General features: G+C 37.8%; 1 long non-coding RNA gene across 1 annotated transcript; it reads left to right on the forward strand.

Moving 5' to 3' along the window:
- Nucleotides 1-682: 682 nt before the first annotated feature.
- On the forward strand, nt 683-6,108 carry LOC129650115 (uncharacterized). The gene is made up of 3 exons (XR_008713600.1): nt 683-790; nt 2,722-2,752; nt 2,983-6,108. It is a non-coding gene; the product is annotated as an uncharacterized LOC129650115 (long non-coding RNA).
- The last annotated feature ends 1,742 nt before the right edge of the window (nt 6,109-7,850 follow it).

Here is a 7,850-nt window from a genome sequence, read left to right on the forward strand (position 1 = left end):
ACATAGTAAACCCCATTAACAACACTTATTATTTAACATAGAGTGATGAGAGATTCATAAGGAATATTAATAATGGATTATCAGTCACAATTCTTTGTGAGGGGAAAGGGAGCATGTTTAAAATTATTACATCTGGCTTAATAAATTTAAGGAATTATCCCACAATAAATTCAAATTGAGAAGATGTTTACATGTATTTAATCTTGGAGCTATAATTTTTTTAAATTATACCTACTGGCAACCCAATGGTAGGATCATAAGCTTTTGTTATTGTTATTGCTCATTTTGCTTTTTACTTTAACTAGACTTTGATTAATTCATTTCCATCTTTAAAAAATATTTCTTGACAATCTTCCTTAAACTAGGCACTGTTCTAGGTATATTAGCATAAGCAAAAGAGACATTTACCCTGCACTTAAGAAGTTTATATATAATCTAATGTAGGGATAAACACTTGAAGAGATGTATTCATCTATTCATTTAAAATATACATATTAAGTATACATTATTTCTTACGCCTTCTTTAGGGATATATTAGTGAACAAAATAGGCAAGGGTTCTTCCTCTCAAGTAGTGCTTTGACGTGTAATGGTGGACGTGAACAAATGCTGTAAATAGGAACCTTTTCTAGGAAGAGACATTTAAGCTGGGATGTGAAACATGAGAAACAGTCAGCAGAGTACAGTGCAGGAGCCAAGAGCATGGGGACAGAATTGCAGGTGCAAACGCAAAGGTCCTGAGACAGGGGAAACAGCAGAATAACTGGAAGGAAGAATGGGAAACAACACAGGTATTCTCGCATTTTGAGAGAAAGTTTCCTTTTAATGTTTTGTTTGAAGAGAAAAATTTGAGAACAACCTACTAATACCATATCACAGCTTTCTGCCAGCTTTATAAATACTAGAGGATGACACTTCTGATCTGCAAATATTCTTGATATATACTGCTTGTGCTCAGGAAATCAGAAAGACAAAAAGCTGATGCTTATTTTTCTTCACTCACCAGTTATAATTCTTCACTTTCTCATCTGAACTTCCCTAGTAGAGCACTAATCTTACCTTCTGATAAATTAGTCTAGTGATTTTGTGCTCATCTTCCCTATAAGACAATAAGTGCTTGAGAATAAACACTGTCTTCTTCATTGCTTTCAATGCCACAATACTGTCCTTTATACTTGGGAGCTTTAAAATAGATACCTAAATATATTAAATTTTAAGTATAATATTAATTCATTATAACACAGAATTTTGATTTTTAAAATTAGAACCTTCACCTCCCCTAAAGGAAAATTTAGATACAAGCTAATTTTGAGTTCCTTTATTCTTTTAGATTTCAATCATAAGATAAATTAAAGTCACCTATCTAAAGGTATAAGATAATCACATTTAATCCTTCCTTGGAGAAACCCCCACTATAAAAACCTATCAGTGTACAGACTAAACCATTTCATCATTTTCACTTTACAAGCCATTCTGTAAGCTTTACATCAGTTTGGAGTTTGAAAGCCCCTAATTCATGAACTCTTCTTATGGGCACAATATATTCTTAATAAATACTATTTTACTGATCTGGTTTTAATTTTTACTGTTTCTGTATTTTTGAAAATGGTAAGATCAAATCATGCAGCCTCTAAAGTGCAGAGGAGGTAAGGACAGGAGAAAAAATGAACTATCCCTTCTATCTCTCCTTCAGATAAGGTTAGCTGACATTACCCAAATAGCAAAAGAGAGCCCCTCCCTCTTTCATAGACAGCCCTCATTCCAGCAAGACCACACCCTTTGTAGGAGTACACTGCTTTCTGCAGCCCTGGAGCTGTGTCCTCTTAGCCAGCCCAACTTAGTTCACAAAGGATTACATCAAAATCCTTAGAGCTTCCACCAATCCACTGCTGGGCCTGCTCTAAGCAAACATGACCAAAAGTTACTACTGTGACCACCTCTGTTCATGTCTGCCTTCCCAGCACCCCATCTCTCAACCATTTTGCTTCTGGAGAATGCTTTAGATTCTTCCTGCAAAACTTTTACAAGATGGTGATTCACCATCAATCCCATTGGCTGACCAAGCATTCACCCAACCTGCCCCAATTCACAGACACCACCCATCTCTTCCTAAATGATTCCTTGGTACCTTCTTCATGGATCTTGGCTAAAACAACCTACCAACCTAAAATATCAGCTAGAGTAAAACTTACTTAAAAGACATCTGCTCTACACAAATGAGTAAAAAGGAAAGATGAAAGTTTAACAATATTATTTTGCCTGATGAGCTTAAAGTCTGCATTGCTTTATTTCTCTAGTCTTATTTGGGTTACATTTTTAAACGTGCATAAAAACATACCTTCACAACCTATAAAATCTGACAGGGGGAAGTCTTTTATCCTGTTCCAGCATCATTTCTTAAATGTAATAATATGGATTCTGTATGCCCCTTTTAATTGTAAAAGCTCTAATGTTATTCTGAGTAAATTCATTCTTTGAATATGCTTTCTCCTGAGACAGTCAACTCTGCTGTTTGCTTCTTATAGACAGCTATCACTACAATTACCTTGATTTCAAAAATGAATGATTTATAGCCAAGCAAGAGTGAGTGATTACATCTAAAGGGGAAAAATACCTATTTATTATTTCTCCTTTGATCTCCTTCCACAATCTGAGATGTAACATATTCAATAATGATTTCAGTATCTGTGAACATGCTTCTATTCTTTTCTCTTTTATTCAGAGATATGGTGACCAGGAAAGCAGAATAAAAGGTAAGACGTAATCTGGAATGTAACTAATGCTCACCATTTGACTTGAGGACATCTCTTTTAGTAGACAATGACATTGGAATACAGATGCTATTTCTGCTATGTTTTCATGTCTGAAGTTGCCACATATTAATTAGCAATCACAGCTTTGCCTCTGTGATTTCATTGCAGTCCTAACTTGATTACATAGCATCTCTCTCCTCTGACAATAGGGTGTCCACTTATTTCTACAGAAGCACTATTCTTTTCTTTATTGAGCACCAACCATGGACCAGAGGCCAGAGCACAGGATCAAAGAATACTGGCCACTAAAGGACCCCTATCCTGGCACATAGCTTCCCAGGTCATGCAGTGGTAAACAATCCATCTGCCAATGCAAGAGATGCAGGTCTGGAAGACCCTCTGGAACAGGAAATGGCAACCCTCTCCAGTATTCTTGCCTGGAAAATTCCATGGACACAGGAACCTGGTGGGCTACAGTCCATGGAGTTGCAAAGAGTCAGACACGACTAAGTGATGGAGCACACCATCTGGCACAGAAATGGGACTATGTACAAATATTTTACTTTTAATAAAATTTGATTAGAACTACAAGAAAGATAAGTACCAACAAGTATGGAGGAGAAAGAGACTGGCTGCATGGGTCGGTCCAGGAATGTTTTACAAAGTAGGTGTCATTTTTAACCCATCCTTCATCTTGAAGGATAAAGCAGAGTTCACCAAACAGACAAGATAAGAGAAAGCATTTCAGGTAGAGAGAGAGCAGGGCATGCAAGGCTTGACAATACACAGAACATTGGGTCTAGATATAGTTTGACAGTTCAGTTCAGTTGAATCACTCAGTTATGTTGACTCTTTGCAACCCCATGGACTGCAGCATGCCAGGCTTCCCTGTCCATCACCAACTCCCGGAGCTTGCTCAAACTTATGTCCATTGAGTCAGTGATGCCATTCAACTATCTCATCCACTGTTGTCCCCTTCTCCTCCTGCCTTCAATCTTTCCCAGCATCAGGGTCTTTTCCAATGAGTTGGTTGTTTGCATTAGGTGGCCAAAGTACTGGAGTTTCAGCTTCAGCATCAGTCCTTCCAATGAATATTCAAGACTGATTTTCTTTAGGATGGACTGGTTGGATCTCCTTGCAGTCCAAGGGACTCTCAAGAGCCTTCTCCAACACCACAGTTCAAAACCATCAATTCTTCACTGCTCAGCTTTCTTTATAGTCCAAATCTCACATACATACATGACTACTGGAAAAACCGTAGCTTTGACTAGATGGACCTTCGTTGGCAAAGTAATGTCTCTGCTTTTTATTATGCTGTCTGGGTTTATCATAGCTTTTCTTCCAAGGAGCAAGCATCTTTTAATTTCATGGCTGCTGTCACCATCTGCAGTCGTTCTGGAGCCCCCCCAAAAAAGTCTGTCAGTGTTTCCATTGTTTCCCCATCTATTTGCCATGAAGTGATGGGACCAGATACCATGATCTTAGTTTTCTGAATGTTGAGCTTTAAAGCCAGCTTTTTCACTCTCCTCTTTCACCTTCATCAAGAGGCTCTTTAGTTCTTCTTCGCTTTCTGCCATACGGGTGGTTTCATTTGCATATCTGAGGTTATTGATATTTCTCCTGGCAATCTTGATTCCAGCTTGTGCTTTATCCAACCTGGCATTTCACATGATGTACTCTGCATATAAGTTAAATAAGTAGGGTGACAATACACAGCCTTGATGTACTCCTTTCCTGATTAGTTTGACAGGGTCAGAACAGAAGGCTTATAGAGCAGGTGCAGTGAGGATGAGGTGGTAGCAGGAGGCTGAGAGGCTCTTGTTATGTTAAAGAAGTTGCCCTTTATCCTACAGGTTAATGTGGATTTGGAGAGGCAAACAAAGTAGTATTTCACAAAGTACATTCCACAGGCCACCAGTCCTCTCTGTACTTCTAAGAAAGAAGTTTTTGGTCACTATAGTTCAGTAAAATTTATATAAGTTATATACTAAGACATATTCTGAGGGACTTTCCTGGCTTCCGTGAGGCTCGGGTTCCATCCCCAGTCAGGGAACTAAGATGCCACATGTTGTGAGGCATGGCCAAAAACAAAACAAAACAAACAAAAAATCCCACCCTTTGGATAGTATAATGTACAAATCCCAAAAGCCCTGATTAATCTTACAATGAGGAAACGTGTTTAACAATATTTAAACCAGAATTTCCAAAATGTAACATCTCTGACATTCTACAGAATGAGTGTTTTGCAGAGCAATATGGGAAATATTTGGCCTTGAATTAGATTGGCATTTTAGAAGAGTTGTTTCAAGATCATCTTCTAAAGTAATCCAATAGACATTAGAGGGAGAAATAGGTAGCCAAGTGCTATAGTGGTACAGATAAAAATGATGAGTTCTTTAACAGGATAACAAATATTTAAGGGAGAGACTTTTGAGAATATGCTATCTGACTGGGTGGGAAGTGAGTGGGTACAGTGTAAAGAAGATGGAGGAGAAGATGGACCCTGTGTTGTCAAACAGGGTAACTTAACAGATGCTGGGGTCATCTGATAAAAAAGGGAAATAAGAGAAAGTTGGGAGCAAAATAGTGATCTTGTGCTGATGTGGTGAAACCCTTCATGCCATGGGCTCAATAGAAGGTCAAAAAATCCATGTGATAGTGATGATCGGGGTATGTCAAGGCTGTATATTGTCACCCTACTTATTTAACTTATATGCAGAGTACATCATGTGAAATGCCAGGCTGGATGAAGCACAAGCTAGAATCAAGATTGCCGGGAAAAATATCAATAACCTCAGAAACACAGATGACTTCACCCTTATGGCAGAAAGGGAAGAAGAACTAAAGAGCCTCTTGATGAAAGTGAAAGAGGAAAGAGAAAAAGTTGGCTTAAAATTCAACATTCAGAAAACTAAGATCATGGCATCTGGTCCCATCACTTCATGGAAAATAGATGGGGAAACTGCAAACAGTGACAGACTTATTTTTGGGGCTCCGAAATGACTGCAGATGGTGACAGCAGCCATGAAATTAAAAGACACTTGCTCCTCGGAAGAAAAGTTATGACCAACCTGGACAGCATATTAAAAAGCAGAGACATTACTGTACCAACAAAGGTCCATCTAGTCAAAGCTTTGGTTTTTCCAGTGGTCATGTATGTATGTGAGAGTTGGACTATAAAGAAAGCTGATCACCAAAGAATTGATGGTTTTGAACTGTGGTGTTGGAGAAGACTCTTGAGAGTCCTGTGGCCTGTAAGGAGATCTAACTAGCCCATCCTAAAGAAAGTCAGTCCTGAAAATTCATTGGAAGGACTGATGCTGAAGCTGAAACTCCAATACTTTGGCCACCTGATGCGAAGAACCAACTCATTGGAAAAGACCCTGATGCTGGGAAAGACTGAAGGCAGGAGGAGAAGGGGACGACAGTGGATGAGATAGTTGAATGGCATCACTGATGTGATGGACTGAGTTTGAGCAGGCTCCGGAAGTTGGTGATGGACAGGGAAGCCTGGCATGCTGCAGTCCAAGGGGTCACAAAGAGTTGGACCCAACTGAGCAACTGAACTGAACTGATAGTGATGACTGCAATATTACATAGAAAATATTTTTCATTATAATAGTAAATGATTGGATCTGATTGAGCTATGAGACCCATTTCTTTACATATTTATATATACAAACTTATCTAAATGAAATTTATTTACACCAAGAGAAATTGTATATTTACAGAAATTGTATATCTATAGAAATCCTCAGGAAAATTCTTTCATAAAATCTGTAACTACAAATGAATGCATCTTTGTGTTGTGTGCTCCTGAATGCTTGCTGATTTTTAAAGTTGAGATAAGCAGAGTGCTGGTGAGTCTTTTGGTAATATCATTTGATAGTCAATACTCCTTCATTCTAGCTAATAAACTGGTAACAGAGTGAACTGTTTTAATTCTTATCCAGAGGTCTGATGGCTTCAGTTCCTGAGGATGAAGTGATATTTCTTTATGAGATAAACAACTGGGGGAGGGTAATATGCCACATGTGTTAAACTGCTCTATATAATGATTTGCTCATACTCATTCAATGCATCTTTACACCTCAAGAAGGCACATCTGAAGATATTCACCTCTGAAAGCATTAGGACTTACATTTTCCAAGAACGGTATTTTATTTTATCAACATCGTTAAGTGGCTTCTCATCAAAAGTGGATGAATGGCTGAAATTATGGAAACAAACTTACAAGGTGGCTAAAACTTCATAATCACATTTTCTAGTTAAAGTACAAGACACTCATTAATGCACCAAGTGTTGCTCTCAGATCTTTGCACATATTCATTCACTTAATTCCTACCACAACAGTATCACGTCAGTGCTATTATTAATCCTGCTCTACAGATGATGAAACTGAAGTTAGGGAGGGCGTTCGAGTGTATGTAGCAAAGTAGGGACTTGAACCCAGGCAGCCTGGCTTAGAGTATGAGCTCTTGACCCCCTGGCTGTCCCTTATCTGTACTTGTTTAGTTGTAACCTTTCAAGCAGGTACCTCCACTGTCCACATGAATTCTATCCATCTAGATTTTTGTATCTATTCATGATCTGAATTTTGTACATTGAGAAAAGTTTCCTCTTACTTCATATGCTTTTATTCAAAAATAAGTTATTTTTATGATAATGATAAATTGGTATTTACATTATAGGAATTTCACTTAGAATTTCTATCCCTTAAAAATTTTTTTTATATTTTAATTAATTACATAAATACTTCTAAATACACAAACTCATTAAATTAAGATCTTTGTGTGATTACTGACTGCCAGGTGCCATGGTAAGTGTACATGCATCATCATATTTAATCATTCCAACATTCACAGGGTATTTTACAGAAACGAAATCTGAGAATCAAAAGGGTAAAAAAATTTTCCCTGGTTTCAGTATCCAGAAAGTTGTCCCCTTAGAAATTATACACTAAAAACTCTATTTATAATAACCAAAACATGGAAGTAATCTGAGTGCCCATCAACAGATGATTGGCTTAAGAAGATGTGGTGTATGTATGCATGTAAAACAGAGTCTTACTCAGCCACAAAAAAGAAATATTGCCATT

This window comes from Bubalus kerabau, chromosome 4 (genome assembly GCF_029407905.1).
Source record: "Bubalus kerabau isolate K-KA32 ecotype Philippines breed swamp buffalo chromosome 4, PCC_UOA_SB_1v2, whole genome shotgun sequence".
In the NCBI taxonomy this organism is placed as follows: Eukaryota; Metazoa; Chordata; class Mammalia; order Artiodactyla; family Bovidae; genus Bubalus; species Bubalus kerabau.